A 21,139-nucleotide genomic window follows, 5' to 3' on the forward strand; every position below is an offset into this window, starting at 1 on the left:
ATCGCAAGTTCACTATATTAGTTCCTCGTAAGTTCCGTACAGGCCTGAGAAATCCGTTTAAAGCCACACTGATGAATACGGGGAATGGAGCCCACTTGAATGTTACCGAAAGAAACGTACGAGAGGAACTTTGATCGTCTATGGGACACATGGTAGTGGGGACTGCTGAGCATTAGGAAATGAATTTATAGTAAAAAAAAAAACGAATTTTGGATAAAACATAAAAGTATTTGTATACTTAAGCTTAATTTTGAATAATAAAAGATCACCTTCAACAAAAAATATTAAATAGGTAATTACGACTGTGTAAACACTGTTTTCTATATAAAATTTATATTATGTAGGTACACGCATTTTTCCCCAAATGACGTCCACACTGGACAAAAGATTTTAACAAAGCTTGCGCTGCTCCCAGGTGCTTTGCCCGCGACCTTTACCAGAACTTAATTTAATGACTAATATTTTCATATCATCAAAAATATGTTTCATTATCATAAGTAATGACTGTCAAAAATAATCGTCTCAAAAATTAAACGCTATTTTAATATTATCATTTGTGCTTAATCACAACCTTTGCCAATTTAGCACAATACTCGCGATTCTTTTTACGTTACGCGTTTACACGTTCGTTAACCAACAAGAGCATGTGTTCGCAGCCTCAGCCGCGAGCTTGATCCGAGCTCTTTTTTAATTAATACCACTTCGAACAGAGCCCCGAAAGAATGCTTCAAGTCATTAAAAGTTTTAATAGCATTTGACTCCGTAGCGCGGAAACAAATTTTAGATACGTCGGGAGTTTTAGTTTCCAAATTATTGCGGCCTCAGCTCAGATTTTTGGTGGAATTATGAAATGGGTGTATCTCGGGTTAACGAGGTGATGCATAGTTTGAGAACTGGTTAGTTGCTTGTTTGTTTGAGAACTGAATTTGAACTGTGTTGGCCCACTGAAGGTATTTTTGATTGAATTGTAAGGCTTATTTTTCTATAGTTATAATTGAAATTCATAAAATAATTACCTATATTAAAACTTTGAAGGTAGAAAACTCAACACTTGAGAGTAACTTCTTACCTATTCATCATCTTCCTAGACTGCATCTCACTTAACACCAGGTGCGATTGCGGTCAAATATCTGCCTTGTTCTGCATTAAAAAAATCACCGAGCTGTAAAAACACTTAGTTCATGAGTAATGTATGTAAACAGTAACCACACATTCATAAATTGAAACTGACACATCAAAGAACAAAACACAAAAACGTCCAACCCTCCAAAATACGTCACTACCAGGTCCTACTTCAATAATTACTGGTTACTACTCCGATCACATAACAAAGGTTTTTATCCTTTGAGCTATAAAATAAGTCCGTTCCAAACGTATCCTTTTATCACAAAAAAGAAACAAGCGAAAAGGTCACAATACCAATTTAACTAACGAGCGCGATTCCCAAAATAGCGCCAATTTAGAAAATAATTGCAGGGAGAAACCTAAAATACTGCATAAAGAATTGCAATCTAAATACATGTATATTATAACTCAATGGTGGCTAACTGACTGACTGACTGACTGACATAGTTATCTATCAACGCACAGCCCAAACCACTGGACGGATCGGGCTGTTTAGCGTGCAGATAGCATGATGTAGGCATCCGCTAAGAAAGGATTTTACGAAACTCCATCCCTAAGGGGTAAACCGGGATCTACGCGTACAAAGTCGCGGGCGGCCGCTAGTGTCTTCATAAGTACTATTGACACCGTGGCCATACTGAGGATAATTAGTTAAAACCGACGGAGCGAGCGCCTAGACAACTCGACGAAAAGACTTTTCATCATTTTAGGGGTGTGCAGAGAAATGCGGGAACCTAACTCTTTAGTTCATGTGCAGGCGACGACTATGGACCGTTGCGTCTTTTGTATATTAAGAGCGATTTTGTAACAAAAATGTACGTTAAATCACACTATAACATACAGTATTTGTTTTAAAATACCACTTAATAGAACTTAAAGATACCGCTGTTTAGTATTAAGTGCCTACGTCTGTACTTTTTATCAGAGGAAACATTTTTTAACTCGATTATTTCTAAACTGTATAAGATATCGAAAACTGCTTACTGATTCTGAAAGTACTTCACGAACTCTATCAAATGATATCAATATGTTACAGAATAAACTTGATTAAACATTCAATGTTTCCAGCTATAAAATGGTATCATTCGGCCTTAAAATTGAGTAAACTACAGAGCACGATTACTGTATTGCAAGTTGCCCCATTCGTTTTATACTTTCACCCCTTTTCAACGGTAATAACCGTTACAATGTAAAATTCTAATTCTCTCGTTAAGCCCTCCTGACCTTTCTGGGTACTTTTGCTGAATATAAAACAGGGGAAATGGATTTGCATCTTTATACGGTATGGTTTAATGAATAACTGTGTAATATTGGGTACAGGCTTACTTTAGAGAAGATAGATTATTGTTCTTAAATACAGCTTGGACGCTGTACAAATCTACGAAATAAGTAATGATGTGGTTATAAAAGTACCTAATATTAATACACTTTAATCTACTAATTAAGTCTCTACTGTAGGAGTAGGTCCTTCTATAATTTACCAAAGTAAACTTACGGTGCAAGTTGACAAAGACAGCTTATCGTATTATGATTTAAGTGATATTTAACACTTCTCGAGCCGAAAGCAATCATGTCATAGCCTCTTAAAGTAAAGATACCCAGCTGAAAACTATAAAGTATTCTCAGCTTCTATTTCACCAGACACAGGTTTTCTAACAACCTACTTTCTGCCCACAGCGCAAATCTAGCGGCGATTTAAATCAAGCGTCATATACGCGGCCGGCATTGTTGTCGCGTCGGTGTAGCGCGCATCGGCTGTCACTCGTGTTAATTAAACGTTCTGCGGACGCCATAGAGCTGCCTGGATGCGACTGTCGCGTTAGGAATGGGATAATATGAGAGAAATGTAACCTAGATACTGTGCAGCTGGACTTTTTCTTTCTGTCCCTAGTACAAATCTAGCGGCGATTTAAATCAAGCGTCATATACGCGGCCGGCATTGTTGTCGCGTCGGTGTAGCGCGCATCAGCTGTCACTCGTGTTAATTAAACGTTCTGCGGACGCCATAGAGCTGCCTGGATGCGACTGTCGCGTTAGGAATGGTGTAATATGAGAGCTATGTAACCTAGACACTGTGTAGCTGGACTTTCCTTTCGAAAGATTTTTTTCTCTGTCTACAGCATAATATACGCGGCGCACAATTGTAAAATCAAGTGGCAGTGGGCGAGGCACATACTCGTAGCTCGTAGAGCTAATGGCCGTTGGAGCAGAAAGGACTGGAAGATGACCGTAGTGTGGGCAGGTCTCGCCACTAGGTGGACGATCTGGTGAAGGTCGCGGGAACTACCAGGATGCGGGCAGTGCAGGACCGACCGTTGTGAAAATCCTTGGGACAGCCTCCGGTCTAGATGTGGACGTCATTATTTTCACTAAAAATCAACTAACTTATTATGAGTCCACTCTAATCATTCAGCTGTTAAAATGTAGATATTCCTTTCACATCCAGCTATTTCACCTCGGCGTGCGGGTCCACACACGTCGAAACAACACGTGCCTATATTTGTGTACAGTTTTTCCGTAATTGGTTTTCGATTTAAACTCGCTGTAACGAGAGCAGTCGCGGGCGCGTCGTTCATTGGTACGGCACGTCAAGCTAAATACTGGGCATCTTATACAGTTGTGATAAATGCTATTTTGCGATAAAAGTTTACAAATGTGATGTCAACCATACAACAGGCTTGAGACTGACATTGAGCGCTCCGGCCCAACTAAATCACACTTTAGAACGATAGTTAATCTGTAGTTACGTTTTTACTATAAGGCTTCTGAATCAATCTGGTGTTTATGTTCCAAAAAATAATATAAGAGAAGCAAACAAAAAAAAAATGTTTAAAAAGAAAAAACTTATTACGCAATGATGCCCCAAAGCATAAGCAAAGAAGCTTGATTTCTTAAGTTTTGACGAAGCTCAGGGAAATACATCCTACACACTTGCTAATTAAGCTTCGTATTCACTTTTACCTTAAAGGACTAAAATTTTCCCAGAATATATTAGCAGGCAGCGACTTTCAAATCCTCGCTCGCACGTTTCATTTAAGATACGCTAAAAGATAGCTGAACTGAAATGAAGTTACTTTTGTGAATTGACATTAATAATAATTTTATAAGAATAGAAATCCAAAGTGACTGACATAGCCTGCAGAATCGCTAAAATCAAGTGGCAGTGGGCAGGGCACATAGCTCGTAGAGCTGATGGCCGCTGGGGCAGAAAAGTTCTTGAGTTACGACCACAAGCCGGAAGATGTAGCGTGGGCAGGCCTCCCACCAGGTAGACCGACGATCTGGTGAAGGTCGCGGGAGGTGCCTGGATGCGGGTGGCGCAGGATCGTTCTTTGTGGAAAACCTTGGGGGAGGCCTTTGTCTAGCAGTGGACGTCTTTCGGCTGAAACGAACGAACGAAGAAAATTTATTGCTATTTTATGTGAGTTCATTCGCCAAAAACAGTGAAATTCCAATCCAATTCGAATAGCGCACAGTCAGTAAAACATTGCATTTATTAACAGCAACCGATTCATACATCGTGCGGGTTCATACAAATTAAAACATGAAAAGCATATACGTGCCTCGTAAATCGAGTCGCCGATGAGTAATATACCACGCCCGATGGCTCGCAGATTACGCTCTATAAATTATTATGAAGCAATCAGTGTATGGCAAAAGTTTTTGCGGTTTTTGCATGGCGCGATGCGACTTTGGGACGATCCGATCGCGTAGCACCACGTTGCCGTTGTAGAGATATTAATATTTTGCTTACAACAATTTTAAGTAATTTATATTTTTTTATTTATTCCGTTAATTAAGGACATTAACCCTTACAGTTACCCAAGTACAGTTTTCCGCGCAAAGAAGTATTTAAAAAAATCTAATTTTTTACTATTCCATAAAATGAGATTCTATTGTCAATTCTAAGTCGGCAGTTATTCTCATTCACATTACTCACATTTTACCTCATTACACTGATCATAGAGTTCCCTTTGCAAGACCTTCATCTTCACAGTTTCGAGGGGCTTTTATCATTCGATGACTCATTATTTTGTTTACGCACGCACGACACGGTTACTATTTTGTTAATTGCGAACCACTCGAATGAATTATATACAAAATTGTTCTTTGAAATACAAGCAAATCCATTTAAATAACTACTTAATCATGCCTTAAAACCTAGGATATAACTCTTACAACGCGCAACGGTAGAATAAGTAAGTGCCACCACTTATAAATTATCGCCTATGAATTTAGAACCATAAAAAATCGTTCACTATAAATTACCCTATATCCGAGTGTGAGTTCCCCAGATTTATTGCTAGTATAATTTTGATTGATCGACGATCGAGAACCGCAGCTTTAAACGCAACTTAACCATAATCAATCTTTGATGGCTTCTGAAACTACCTTGTTTACGGGAGACTCTTAACTTCGCAAACTGTTTTAAAATAAACACTTGAGTGCCTTAAGTGCATTTTGCTAAGTGGCGTCTACGGCGTTTTGGGCTAGTGAATAACTAAACGATAGGTACATTTTGGGATTACAGTTTCAGCGAGCTCGAAAATTGTGTAAACTAGATTACTTTAAGGCCTAACGTACAATATTACGCGTGTTTTCGTTTTACTTAGGTTTCTGTGTCAATTAATTGGAGGCTTCCGGCGACTGGGACCGCAATTAACTAGGACCGCGGTCCCAGTCGCCGGATCCATAAAAAAATAATAATTTTCTTCCGGCGACTGGGACCACTCATAGATAACTTTAAAGAAAATATTATTCAATCCAAAATCGGTACAGTACTAAAATCCATGAGTGGTCCCAGTCGCCGGAAGAAAATTATTTAATTTTTACGCATCCGGCGACTGGGACCGCGGTCCCAGTTAATTGCGGTACCAGTTGACGGAATCCTCTTAATTGTCCTAGGTGTAAAACTAGAAGCACGTAAGTACCTAATTTACAGTCATATGCCCGTTTTCACCCTAATTTTTAAGTGACCCATATGAAAAGAAAATTCCTGTTATGTTTTACCATAGGAATCACTTAAAAATTAGGAATTTATGGTGAAAACGGGCATTAGTCTATGAAAAAATCTTGTTGAAAATGCAATCAAATCAAAATATTATTAACCAAAGCTCTAGATCACAACTAAAACAGTATTTTTGTAGGTAGGTATATTGAGTGACAAAAAAGTTTTAAAAAATCAGTTTTCATTTCAATAACAAAACGGAAGCTAATATCAAGTTAAGAAATTATTCGATTAAGTTTCTGTGCCCTAAACCCTCATTTTACCTATCCTTTGCTTGTAGATAATCAAAATGGATACGCAAGTTGATTGTCAATTTCCCAGTGACATTCCAAAAATAGAATTTCTATGATGATGAAGCTGGAGGGTGGCTAATAGGAAAGCTGATTTAAAAATCTTTCTATTCTATCTCATGCATAGACAACATATTTTTGTTGCAAAGTCGCTCCTATTACAATCACACAAGATCCTCAATTACCTTCATACCTCTAAAATTTCGCACGCTCCCTCCAACCGCAACCCGTTTGACAAATTAGCAGGCAAACTTCATAACGTCTAGATTAACTATTCAGAAAAGAGAAAATCTAAAACATACCACATACAGACTAGCTATGACGCGGTTCTCGTAATTGAATGAAATGACAGTGCGCCGGTCTGTTTGCCAATTACAACCGAGTGACTGGTACCTCTGCAAATTGTGGAAATAGAGAAAAAAACTCCAATTGGAATTGGAAATATTTTAGGCTGCACACCTAACGTGTCAAAGTGAAACCAGGACCGTTTAGTTGACATTTTGGACGAGTACGTGAAGCGCGAAAAAGTGTAATTTTGTAGTTGGAAATTGAATTGGTGTGAGGTATTTAGTTGTCTAAAAGCCTACACATAGTCTATTCTATTAGCCTTTTTTTGTAAGAAGGAAAACATAAATAATGTATGTTTATTACATAATAATGAGATCGAGACTCTTTCAGCATAGATACAAGGTACATAATTTAAGAATTTATAACACTTTTAAACTTTCGCGTTCCATTTCAACTTAAATAGTAAGACACGCGACGTTTATTGTTCAGTTTGCTTGTGTCCACGGCTGCAGCATCGCAGCCGAAACGTCAAGCCGTGAGTACATAATGTAACTCATTAATAAACGTCGCGTTAAGACCCGTGTCTTACTATTTTAATTTATAACACCTTTTTCATTTCATTTCAACTAGTCTTTTGAGTATTTTATTTTACAACAAAATAATATAATCAAATCTCCATTTTTCTATAACCGTACTTTAATCGCTCATTCTTTAAATACCCCTATATCGTTGACTAATTAAAATTTAATTAAATTACTCGCCCAAAACACAGCGTCCATAATTTAATCCCAAATCCTGTTACTAGTTACGTTAATCCTTTCTTAAGTTCGCTGCAGCGCGAATCACCTAAAATTCCGGGGGAAATTTTAATTAGATGGGAAATTCGAGTTACGTAAGCCTATTCAGACCTGACAGTAATATATTTGCCACGGTTGGATGGATAGCGCACTTCGTGACAAGTCACGTTTCGGTTTGTGGTAATGTTCAGTTAGAATATCATTTTCATTTAAAAGGGGTATTGTCTTTCACATTTTACGGTAACTTAATTGTGATACTTACGCTTGTATTCACGATGCTTGCCTAAGTGAAGCAGCAAATCGAACGCACAGCGTTGAATAGAGCTCTGTGATTGGTTTGTGTGTCACCCTGTGCGTCCACGCGCACTGTGAGACCTCATAGTAACGTTTGTGAATACGGGCGTTAATAATTTAGTTACTTTTAATTAGTGTTAATCGTGTAAAGTAATAGTGTGTCTACTTGTTTGTAACCTTTTCATGCTAAACCAACATTGAAGAGTTTTGGAATAAAAATCGAAGAAAAAGTAAAATAAGGTGTTTTGAAGAGCTCCTCTCAATTTGCTCAATTAAGTCAAGTGGTAATATAATACGGTAGGTATTATAGAGCATTTAATAGAATAATAAAAGTATTTATAAACCAAACAAAAAACTTTGTTTCCACAAAGCTGACTCGCAACGCGCCATGACGAGAGCCTAACCCGTTAGTGATTGAGCAAGCGTTTGAAATGTGTCGCGCGCAGCGGCCGTCGACGCCTCTGTCGCTTTCACGTCACTCAAGCGTTACAGTCGCTGCGTGAACTCGAGTCCCGAATGAATTGGCTAGTTTGATAGTTTGATACAGATAAAAATTGCAACGCATTTCTAAACTAATAATGATAACCTAGGGCACTACCGCAAAAGAAAATGTATTGTGCTTTGTGAGATTCTCGTACGTTATTCGCAAAGAATGGTGTGATGTGACCTGCATACCTACTCGTGTTGTGTATCATTAGAAATTAAAATTATCTATGTCGAGACTTCACCTTCTGTACTTATGTCTTAAATCTTTAAAAAAAAGTCTTTATTTATTAAGACTTATTCAATTAGTTCTTACAAACGTTGTTAGATTTAATCGTCAAATGATCGGAGCCTTACATATCTCATAATTTTTTGCTCAACCAGCACAATGTTATTGAAATCCGATTGGTTAACTTATTCAAAACATTTCTCCGCTCCGCCATAGTGGGAACCGGTCTTCATAGATGGATTGACGTATTATTTCCACTAGACTAACGCACAAATGTTACCAAAACCTACGTTTGTAAGTGTTAGCCAGCCTTATCAGAGGGCCCATGAATGCTACTTCCGGTGCGGTCAGGTCGGTTCCTTAACGCCATTATACCGCGTGAGGGATGTTGATGGCACTTCCGTCGCCACATTGTTATACATTTATACTTGCGGGTAATTAAATATAATAAAGTTTTAGTGAATTACGACTGAGTTATGGAAATAGTTTTATTAATATGACTTGGTGTCTAGAAATTCAGTTTTAAATAAATATAATGAAGGGTTACAGACGTATTTCATATGATAGTGAGTATATCATTTTACACTTAGTAGTAGGGAAGGGCGGCTTCAGGAAGATTGCTGAATAAATGAAAAAGCAGGATCGTGGTATTTGGCTGTTTGTATTGGCTGAAAATTAAATTACGATGAATAAAACAAATACAAAAAGACTACATAAAAGTTTCAAAGAGGTGTTACTTAGCTCGGAATATAAAAAAAATAATTAAAATTCTCATTATGAAAATGTGTTATGTAATGATCACTTTCAACAAACCAGAATACTCGAGAAGAGCCGCGGACAATGGTTAGTGACTTTTTAAGTATTTTAGTTTAGTTCCCAGAATTTATTTTCAATTTCAGCAGCTCTAAATGTAGAGTCGATATTATAATTTGACAAACTGACAAAGCCAGAAGAAAAACTTAAAAAACATCAAAACAGTGGGACAAACAGCGCCATTGATTGTAACGACCTCTGTCGGCGAGAGCCTTAATTAAATCACCAATTCATATTCTCTCCATCCGATACCCAATCAAAGGCGGGCTGTGAGAAAAAAGCGGCAAGCGCGATACTAAAAAAAGAAAATGGATCCGAATAAATAAAAGTACAAGAGCACATAACGAGTATGAATGTGTCATAATTCCTACTTAGATACTAAACGTTTTACTCTAGTTTACTATTTTTAATTATTTATTTTTTATAATTTTGTCAAAAACCTTAGAACTATGTTTAAAACTTGTCTTTCAGAAGATTACTGGTAAGTTGATATGGATAACATTTTTTTTCCTATGAGATTAAGGGCTCATTTTTCAAGTGTGAGATATCTTTTAACTGAAAAATAAACTTGTAATTTTGACATATTTTTCATACGGTTTCAGTATGATGATCTATGTGCCAAACTTATTCTTCAGATATAGAAGTTATCCGACGACTAAAAAATCAACCCTATGCATGCATATAATATTTTTAGATAACTTGCTACAGTGTTCTATTTTTGCCTTATTGTTTCTTATTTTATTGTTTAAGTTCAAAGCATTACATATTCCTTACGTTTAGTTCTAATTCCGTTTTCTGAGGTTCCAACAGAACCCCCATTCCCGAACATTCAAGACTTGTAATTAGCAAACTGTAGGCAGTCGGAGTAAAAAATAGTCGCTATGAATATGCAAGGCCTCTATTTGTCCTCTGTATACTGCCCTGAATTGCTTAGGTATGAATAACACTCTAAACTGATGATTCAGGATAACCTCAATCCTCAGCAGAAGTACTTATTATTAAAAGGTTCTTCCAGATAAAACGTTCATGGTTCTTTAAGTCGCCTATTGTACCTCAGTGAGTATAATATGAGAAAAAAAATGTGAATGACATTCTGCGAAAGTGACCTTTTGCGAAAGTGACATTCTGCGAAAGTGACTTTTTGAGAAAGTGACAAAATTTTTGTTAAGATATTTGTAAATATTATTATGATATTCTGCGTCAAAGCCATGAGAGATTTATTTCAGTATTACATTAGGGTTTTCCGTAAGTATGGAAGTATAAAACTTGTAGTAGACGTATAAAACACTTCTAGAAGTGGCCTTAAAATGATTATTTTCAAATTGTTACAGAACTATGACACTTGCAAGCGATACAAGCCGGTGTATAGCTTATAACCATTACGTATTTACTTACATAATATGTCACCCAATCGCCAAATCAGGTTTAAAGAGTCTATACGAATAAAGAAACAAAGATCATCTTTACAGCTCATTCTAAAAACATTATAATCGAGTGTTTCACGGTCCACAATCCGCTCAAGGACTCATTGTATTCAGCTGTATGCAAATAAATAGCTTTGAATAATCTAGTTCCGGTGTTCCAGCATAGCCGGCGCTGCGATCGAAAATAATATAAAGGTGCTCGCTCACCAGGAGCTACTGACAACGCCACTCTTGTTAGCGGAGTTTTGGGCTGACACTGTGTAGGTTTATTGTCGATACGACAAGAAGAAGAAGACCGGGAGCATTAATATGTAATGTAACATTACAGGTTTGATATTGAGCATTACATTATAATATTACCTCCCTGGCTGACTAACGTTTACGTGTAAATGTAACATTATACAGGGTGTTAGGTAAATTTTGTATTTTTAAATCATACAAAATAAATTTTATAAAATCCGATTTGTATGTATTTTAAAATAATTAAAATGAAGATATCAATTTTCTGACTTCACCATACCATTTATATGCCCATGTTAACATGGGCTAGTGTCGGCTCATATATCCATTTACCTAACACCCTGTATATTCAACTTTGACTGACGAACATTCACGTGTAATGTATCATTCTAGATTTGATTACAAGGTGTGAATTGTAATGCTCGGTTCTCCTCCTTCACTGATATTGTGTACTCTTTTTGTATCAACACAAGGTGCGCGCTGTAATGGTAGGTTTCCTCCCTCATTAATGTAGGTAAAGCTCGAACATGTAACGTTACATTACACGCGAATGTTGCCGATGAGTGAGCACCTTAATAGTTAGTCCGGAACGAGCAGACCGCACCCGTTTATCAAGCTGCTATTGGTTCCTTTACAATATTATTACCATTCAGACCTTAAACATAAACATCAAATGTAATTTAAACTAATGGTTTCGATGGCATCAACTTTGGTATGGATATTGGATATGGAAGTTTACATTGGTAATTAATTCAATGATTATACTCGTAGTAATAGTTTACTTTGGGCACCTTTAATAAAAGAATAATGATTTTTTTAATTTTTTTTTATCAAAGCATTTCTTATTCATTTTCTTTAGTATTTTTTAGATCTCACTTAATATCATAAACATTGAACATTCCTTTCTGTACTTTCTAAAGCTTGAAAATTCCGATATCTGAAAACCTTTGCTTCTTAGGTTACCTATTGACACTATCGGAGAACTGAGGGTGTCTAGCGTAGTACGAATATACCTACTACGAAAGTACTACGAGTGTGCTATGAACATGCTACGGGTATTCTACACATACGCATGGGTTAGCTTTCGTAAAGCACGTTTCAAATAATATTCGGGAGGCTCGTTTTTTTATATACAACGAGGAAGCTCTTGGCCTGACGGTAAGTGACGATCAGGCCGAAGGTGGAAGCGAGCTTCACCCGGAATACTCAACCACGGAGGAACTGGCTATCTTACCTCTAACTGCCGAAACACAACAATGCTGTTAACATTGTCGTTATGGCGACAGACTTAGGTAGCTAACCAGGTGGACTTAGAACAAGCCCTACCACCAACCAAACCGAACAGAAAAATCTGCCCCCACTGGGAAATTAACCTGGGACCTCTGCGTCTGAAGCAGGTGGTCTTACCACAGAGGCGGTTAATAAGTCAAACTAAACTACATTATAATGGGCAGCCATAACAAAACATAACTAGGGAGGAAGCTCCTAAGTTATACAACCTACTCGCCCCATTCCAATGGTAGATCACTGGGCATTGCGGGCTCAAGTTAGCGAAACAACTAAGTGCCAAACTTACGTTAGGTACAACTTGCAAGATCCACTAGAGCTTGCCAAGTCACCGCCAACCGAGCGTGTGATGCTAATTTCACCATTGTTTTTAGTTTAGCTTTGATTTGTAGCGGTTGCCGACAATTCCAGCAAGAAATTCGACTTTAATGTATGTAAGTGAAGTATAATTTTGTTTAATGTGTGCTAGGGTTAGGGGAACTTTGTACACATCGCTGAAGTTGAAGGGTCTTACGTTTATAGGTCGAGAAAGAGAACTTTCGTGTAAAATCTTGATACGACCTCGTTTAGTTGATCTAATGTATTTTGATCAACGAGTAGGTATCGTTTGTTAGACGAGACAAACGTGACAATTCACCAGACTTTAACATTTTGGTTTATTCTTAAAAGATGTAAAAGCGGCACATCCGTTGGCGGCATCTTTAGGGTATTCAACGATGTCAAGTTTTTGTAAAGTCGTATTATTCAACTTTCGATGGGATTTAGCAATAAAAAATAGTTATAAAACCCAGTTTCAAAATTTCCGTTTTATAAGGTCAACAATAAAATTACTACCTCTATTCCAAAAAAACCCAGAGTTTTGACATAAAAAGTAACATTACTCGTTCACTAGAATAAACTACGAAAATTAGAAACGTAAATACAACCTCTTTTTATTATTATCGCTAAAGCAAATACTTCATTTTAGAAAATTATAAAAGATACGTTTCACAACCGGCAGAATAATTATTTTCATTCAAAGCGTTTACTCTTCAACGAGGAAAGTATAAAAATCGTTTTAAGGTACGAAAACATACGACGCAGTTCTCGCCTGCCCCCGTAGTCATCATACCTACACTCGACAGGTTATAATCTTTATTTAAGTGCAGACATTTTAATAACAATGGATTTTGAAACAGAAGAGCGCAACAAAAATGTGAAATACAACACATATACCTTATAAGTATTGGGTTAAAACGCTAATTTCTTGCTTTAGGATAGCGTTTTGAATCGCGCGATTGAGATTCTTAGGCGAAACGCGCGATTGCATGTGGACAGAATGTCTGAACCTCTAGTACCTCACTATCGCGCGATTCTGAACTCGCGAGTAAAAACGCGTCATCTAGACAGGACATCTTTCAAGAAAGTTCTAGCGTCATTTCTCTGGGGCGTTTGCGTGCGAAAATCGGACCGTGAATCCCCAACCTTGTTTCCCATTTCTGCGGGCAATGAGCTCAAAGACAAGGAGTTGCGTTCCGTTTTTAATAAACTACGCCACAGCCCCGGACGGGACAAAGCAAAGAAGTCTATTTAGAAACATGGAAGTAATCATTGAGACCGCTCTGGTTTAAGGCAAATGTAGAACGGATAAAACAAAGTTTGTCATTTTAAGGGAAAATTGCATTTTTAAACAGCATCTGTGCCTCTACCATGAGTTGCCATCGAAAACTTGTATTCGTATACTACAGTCGATAGAGTTTAAACGTGGATCGATGAAGTTTGCCTTAAAATCATACCATGAGTTCAATTACCGTATACTTTACTCGCCAGCGATAATTCGATGGTTTTGTGATGTCATGTTGGTGAACATGTTAACGTACCCAACTTCACACTCTATGAATGGATGAATGAAAGAACGAATGCCGCTCCTTTCTAACTATATAGAAAAGATAGAGTAGGAAATAACGAAAATGTCAAAAATAACACTGCAAAATTTAAGTGTCCTAGAACAGTGCTTAAAGCTGAATTATCATGATGATTTTAAATTTGTATTGTTTATTTCTTGTCATTGCGACTTTGACGCAGCTGTTGTCATGACAACAGACAACAAAACATGTTTTGTTGAAGAATTATTATTGATGAATAATTTTCCACAAAAAATTGGATTTTAACCAGGATAGGAAAATGAGAACCTGCGCCTATCCGTTTAAACCGATTGTAGAATTTATGGAAAGGTAAGTTGAGTAAAAATGAACATACTATGTGGTGGAGGAATTTCGAAATTAAACGAATAATTTTTGAGCTGGGTTTTTTGGAGAAATAGGTACAACCTTTCCAGCATGGACCTTTATAGGTCCATGCTTTCCAGCATAACTTCCACATGCTTAGCTAAAATTCAGTAATATGAGTGCTAGATTTATATTTTCTAGATACAATAAAGTTGTTTTTCTATAGATATGGCGATCTGAGTATGCCCACTGAAGGGCCCCAAGAAAGAGCCAACAATAGTCAACGGTGGGTGGAACTAACGGACACACGAACGTGAAATGCTGATGCCACCGGCGACACGAAAACTACTGAGAAATTGAGAAAGGTGTGTATAAATACCTACTACTTTATTCATTTTGATTGCTTTTATATTATTTCGTCATTATTATTTGTAATGTTTATTTGTTAAGGTGTGGAGTGACTTTAAACAGCAAGAAGAAGGCAACTCGCATACACAGAGCTGCCAAGGGAACACTGGACTGGTGGCGGTCCAGGTTCTTCCCTGAAGCCAAAGGATTTGGAGCAGAGTGCTTGTAAATAACTACTTGTAAATTAAATCCATAATAAAGACCTAGGGTAACTGGATGGATATACCTACCTTATTATTGTAAAACTTAAGATATTATAATTAATTAAATACATTATATTGTTTTAATCTTTCATGGTCACTAATCATACATGGTAGCAATCTCGTCAGTAATAATAATTAAGTAAATACATATCCTACTAATATCCTACTTAATATTAAAAATGCGAAAGTTTGGATGTCTGGAGTTTGTTACTCTTTCACGCAAAAACTACTGAACGGATTTTGATGAAACTTTACAGTATTATTGTTTATAACCCAGATTAACATATAGGCTATAATTATGACGATCTGTGACAAAGCCGCCGCGCCGCCGAAGCCGCGGGCAAAAGCTAGTTGAAAATAAAATGATTAATTTTTATTGACTAGGTATTTATTTCACAAAACCTAATAGGTACATAATACACAGACTGATTAAAAACAAAAGTAAATTTCAACTTATGAAAATACATATTCATTGTCGGATTAGCTTTCTATCATGATCTCGTAAGGCTGCGTTTCCACCAGAGATGTGCGAGGATGCGTAGCGAAGGATGTGTTTGTAAAGAACCAATAGAATCGCTTCATTTACCTCGCCTCGGTCAGCACATCTCTGGTAGAAAAGGCTCAGGCTGTACAACACTAATGAACATTTTCAAATCTCTGCTACACATCCTCGTACGATACATTTTCCTCGCACAGCTTTGGTGGAAACCCGCACACATTTTCACAGCACAGCTAGACATCTTCGCACGACACAATTCCCTCGCATATCTCTGGGAAACGCAGCATCCTCTCCCTCCCCCAAGGATCTCCACAATGTGCCCGCATCCAGGTTCTTCCCGCGACCTTCACCAGATCGTCGGTTCACCTAGTGGGAGGTCTGCCCACATGCTGATAACATGTTCCATCGTAATAAACTTCTTTCCGACATAATTTAATAAAGAAAACACCTAAAATGACCTAAAAACACAATTTTATTTTGCTTTTCACCCGTCAATAAGCCAGTGAGTTACGTTACTGTGACAGCTAAGGTATTTTTCGATGACATCTTTGAAAATTGCAACTCATGGTAAGTTATTTGTATGAAACTTAATAAAAACTTTAGTCGCTATCGTATTCATTTAGATAGGTTTTTTACCTAACGATTTGAGATGAACTCATGGTAGTGTTTTTAGTTTTGCTGTGGTTCAGCTACTAACCGCTAGAGGCGCTGTACAATTTGCCATATATTTTTTTACGCCCTCGATAGCGAGATGCTCGGTAGGTAAACTCATGGTAGAGGCACTGATTTATAAAATAAGTTTATACTATTGTAGTAGGTATTGAAATGAAATACCTAACCTAACTAGGTTTAGTTGGTTTCTTTTAAATAACGTGTGAAAACAGTAATGTTATGCACCTCGTTCGTTCGTTCGTTTCAGCCGAAAGACGTCCACTGCTGGACAAAGGCCTCCCTCAAGGATTTCCACAAAGACCGATCCTGCGCCGCTCGCATCCAGGCACCTCCCGCGACCTTCACCAGATCGTCAGTCCACCTAGTGGGAGGCCTGCCCACGCTATGTCTTCCGGCTTGTGGTCGCCACTCAAGAACTTTCCTGCCCCAGCGGCCATCAGCTCTACGAGCTATGTGCCCCGCCCACTGCCACTTGATTTTAGCGATTCTGCGGGCTATGTCAGTCATTCTGGTTCTCCTACGGATCTCCTCATTTCTGATTCGATCACGCAGGTAAACTCCGAGCATTATATTTAGTTATATACCTATGTCCCTGTTTTAATCAATAACGCTATATTACAGGCCATATTTTGTATTTTGAAGAGCGAGGCGAACCTATAACCTGAGTTTTTTCATTCCTGATGACACGTCTACCGTCATCGTAAGCATGACTAAAGCTTTACATTCATACAATTTTAAAATAAACGAGAATAACTGTGAATAATTGTATCTCATTTCAACAGGAATATTTCAGAATATTCCTTACTCTTCACTTGTTCAATCAATAGAGCGGACATCCAATTACAGATCGCAATACTAATAAATATATCTGAGACAAAGCATGCCGGATATTTCAAAATACCCGCTCTTACAACTGCATTCAATCATTTCGCATCCAATTTCGTTTGTGCTGGTGTTATATCACAAGCTCTAGCGGAAAAGAAACATCATTGCACTTTATCGCTTTTTGATCTAAATATATACATATAACTCATAGGTGACTGACTGACTGACAATGATAGTGATCTATCAACGCACAGCCCAAACCACTGGAAGGATCGGGCTGAAATTTAGCATGCAGGTAGATGTTATGACGTAGGCATCCGCTAAGAAAGGAATTTTACGAAACGCGCACGAAGTCGCGGGAGGACGCTAATTGTTAATTTAATCTTTAAATTAAAGCTTATAGCATTAAAAGTAATCAATTACAAATATTAAAATAGTTTGAAGTTGATATAATAATAGGTGTTATTCTCAGGGTTAGTTTAACTAAACTACAGTTAAGAACCAATATATTTTGTTTCCTTTGTTAAATTATAACTCGCGTCTGTATCTCAAATGGACCTCAATTTGAAGCGAACGTTCGCCACCAGTCTCCCTGGGTCCCAGGAGTACGGATCCAAGAGTCCACGGTCTTTACATTTTCATTGCTAGCAATTGTCCGTGTATTATTCATGATTCACTTGAGATGATGTTTAGTAATCGACTGATGGACGCTTAACCAGGTTCACGTTCTAAACTACAACGTTAGCTCATGTTATAAATCTTAATATAGTAAGCATTATTTTCATACCTATATTTCAGTATGTTTAGTGGATAATAATCTCTATTCGCCATGCTTTACCTAAATTATGTTTACGATACCATATTATCATGAAATATTACAGAAAAACATATCTCATGTTACTAAATTAGAAGACCAATATAGCTTCGAAAAGTTAAATCAGAAAAAGGAAATTACAATGAGAATAGAAATATTTTATTTTAGAGTCAGGTCTATGACGAAAATCTGTCAATTTGTTAATTTCTGCAATGAAGAAACCAAGCTCAAAATATTCTTTTAAGCCATGTTTTGACATAGATTAACTAGTTTATACTGCATAAGGCCACCAATGTTGCATGCTTACGAAGCCACCTCTCAGTAAGTAGGCATGCAACATTGGGCGACAAAATGCGGCGTCAGACGCGGCCACAAAACGCATGCGCGCGTCATTTCATATGATAGCTGTCGTTGCGACTCCGTGACATGTCGCGACGACAAAAATGTCGGCATGCGTTTTGTGGCCGCGTCTGTCGCCGCGTTTTAGCGCTATCGATAAAATTCGTGTTCTCCTACCACTTGGACCGCAAGTCAAGGAGCCGCTTGCCACTATCCCAGGGGAGTAAATGCCCCAGAAGGGGGAGAGTGGCAAAGAGGGACAAATGGACGAAGAATAAAGAACTTGTAGAGAGTCAAGCATTGCGCGCGGTGGAGTGCAATCTGCCCTAGGCAGCCGCAATTCCGCGCGCATCTCTCAAGATTCGGCCACAATAACCGCGAGGTTGATATGGCCATGGGTGGTGGTGGGATTTGTCCCAGGGAAGTCCTATCGCGAGGAGCCGACCGGGGCTTAATCTAACGAATGCTGCCTAACACGAGTTACTTACATTACACGAATTATCAGCAGCTTGACTGTCACGTGTTAGTTCCGCGACGGTCGCGCTGCTAAAGTCACCTAAATATGGAAGCGCTCTAAAAGTAATGTCCTACCACTTAGACCGCAAGTCAAGGAGCCGCTTGCCACTGTCCCAGGGGAGTCCTATCGCGAGGAGCCGACCGGGGCTTAATCTAACGAATGCTGTCCTAACACGAGTTACTACAAATGAAATTCGATTCACGTTTAACTAAAGGCTTTTGTAGAAATTGTTTAAGACTATGTGCAACAGTTTTTTGTCACTGACATGTGGTTTTTTTTCAAGAGTAATGAAAATATTTTATTCAGCTTTAAAACCCAATTTTATTTACTTTAAAACGGTAATATCTACCTAGTACAAGTTAGAAGAAAACTTTTCGAAGACGAAACAAACATGCAAATGTAAAGCACAGTTTAGAAAAACGATCTCTACATTGAAATTATGCGAAAAATTATCCATGCTTAATCCTTCGTTTCTTGAAATAAGCAAATTCTTCATGACCTTAATAATAGTGATCTGAATCACCGGTCAAGTTTTAACCAAACATTTCCTAACATCATTACAACAATCAATTATTACAAACAAAAGACAACCCTCCAGTGTCATCACGAAGTCGGGCAATTCTGACGGAATTCCAGCGAATCTTCTATAATAATAGCTGAGTGAAAGCCTTTGTCTCAAACCCTCGTCACCACCTGATAACGTCAGGCGTCGAAGGACAAGCGGATTGCATCCCAAGCGTTCCAGTCGGGACGTTGAGCGGCATCTTTCAACGTGGATCACCACATTTATTACTAAGCCTGTGGGTAAGGACTTTGTATTAATAAAATCAAGCAATACGGGGAGACGGGGAGTGCCTATTGTACAGTTGTACTGACTTATGTCAACGCATAGGTTCAAGTCATGGCAAATTCTCAGTTTTATTTGAGTACCTTCTCACTTTCTTAAATAATGCTCTCCTTGACTTAAAAGAGTTTTTGTATTTTACTAACACTAATCAATCTGGTTTCTAAAATGATCATAGCATGTAATGGAAGAGCTATCTTGCTTAACACTACCATAGCTAAATATACGAACCCTACACAAGCTAAAAATAAATTCAAATAGTGCATGAACCAGCAAACTCCGTAAATTAGATATTATTTATAGGAAACTAGCTTTCCGTCCGCGGCTTCGCCCGCGTGGAATTTTGTCTGTCACAGAAAAACTTTATCGCGCGCGTCCCTGTTTCAAAAACCGGGATAAAAACTATCCTATGTCCTTTCCCGGGACTCAAACTATATCAATGCCAAATTTCATCAAAATCGGTTCAATGGTTTAGGCGTGAAAGCAAGACAGACAGACAGAGTTACTTTCGAATTTATAAATAAAGGACGTTTCAGTTTGTATTATAACCCACCTAAACGTACTCGTACCACAGATTACTATTTTACGATTTAGATTACGATTAAGGCTGAGTTGCACCACCTAACTTTTGCCGTAACTATAACGATAACCGGTGTTTTTTATATGGAGTTTGACAGATTTTTGACGTTTGTCAAAGTTAAAGTATGCTGGTGCAACCCAGCCTAATAAGTTACTACGTAACAGATTCATCACTTCCTAGTAAAACGACCATACTTCTATTACCATAAACAAGTCCTTCAATACGAGTAGTTAGTAGGTACTAACAAAAAATACACTGAATTTCTGCCTGTAAATAAACATTTCCAGCCATACCTGAAGTTTGGATATAAAAGTTAGGAGACGGTGCTTACACGGCGTCCTGCGAAGTCTTCGGGGATCATTTTCGAATAAAACTTGGGGAGTTTGATAGAACTCAGTTGACCGGGCGGGTTTATAGGCTTGCTTACCTGGCTTGGTTTAATGGATTTAGTTTTAAGTTGTGGTTCAATGAAATCGTCGCGTGAGCGTCTTTAGTTTATTAATTTTATTTTATAGGGTTGAGATTTTAATCAATTACAAGTCCACTCTACAAAAAAGCATTTACTCCTTCAACTTGTTTAATTACGTCTCGCTTAGATTCTAAGGCCGTGTTGCACCACCTTATTTTAACGGTAACCATAACTTTTTGTATAGAGTTTGACAGATTTTTGACGTAAGTTTATCAAAGTTATACTCACTATAACTCAACCTAAACGTCTTTCTCAAATAATTATACTGGAGTTAGCGAAGTGAAAACTGATATCACTGGTTTCTTAGTGGTATATTTCAGGGCATGCATTATGACTCATTGTTCTTAAATAATTTATCTAAAATTAAATTAAAAAAAATGTATGATGTTTTATTTGAATCCACTAAAAGGCCTAATGCTGGGAAACCCAGATGACGTCACAACACAATATGGCTTGCTTCCAATAGTTGACAAAGATTGAAGCC

Source organism: Ostrinia nubilalis, chromosome 6 (assembly GCF_963855985.1).
Source record: "Ostrinia nubilalis chromosome 6, ilOstNubi1.1, whole genome shotgun sequence".
NCBI lineage: Eukaryota > Metazoa > Arthropoda > Insecta > Lepidoptera > Crambidae > Ostrinia > Ostrinia nubilalis.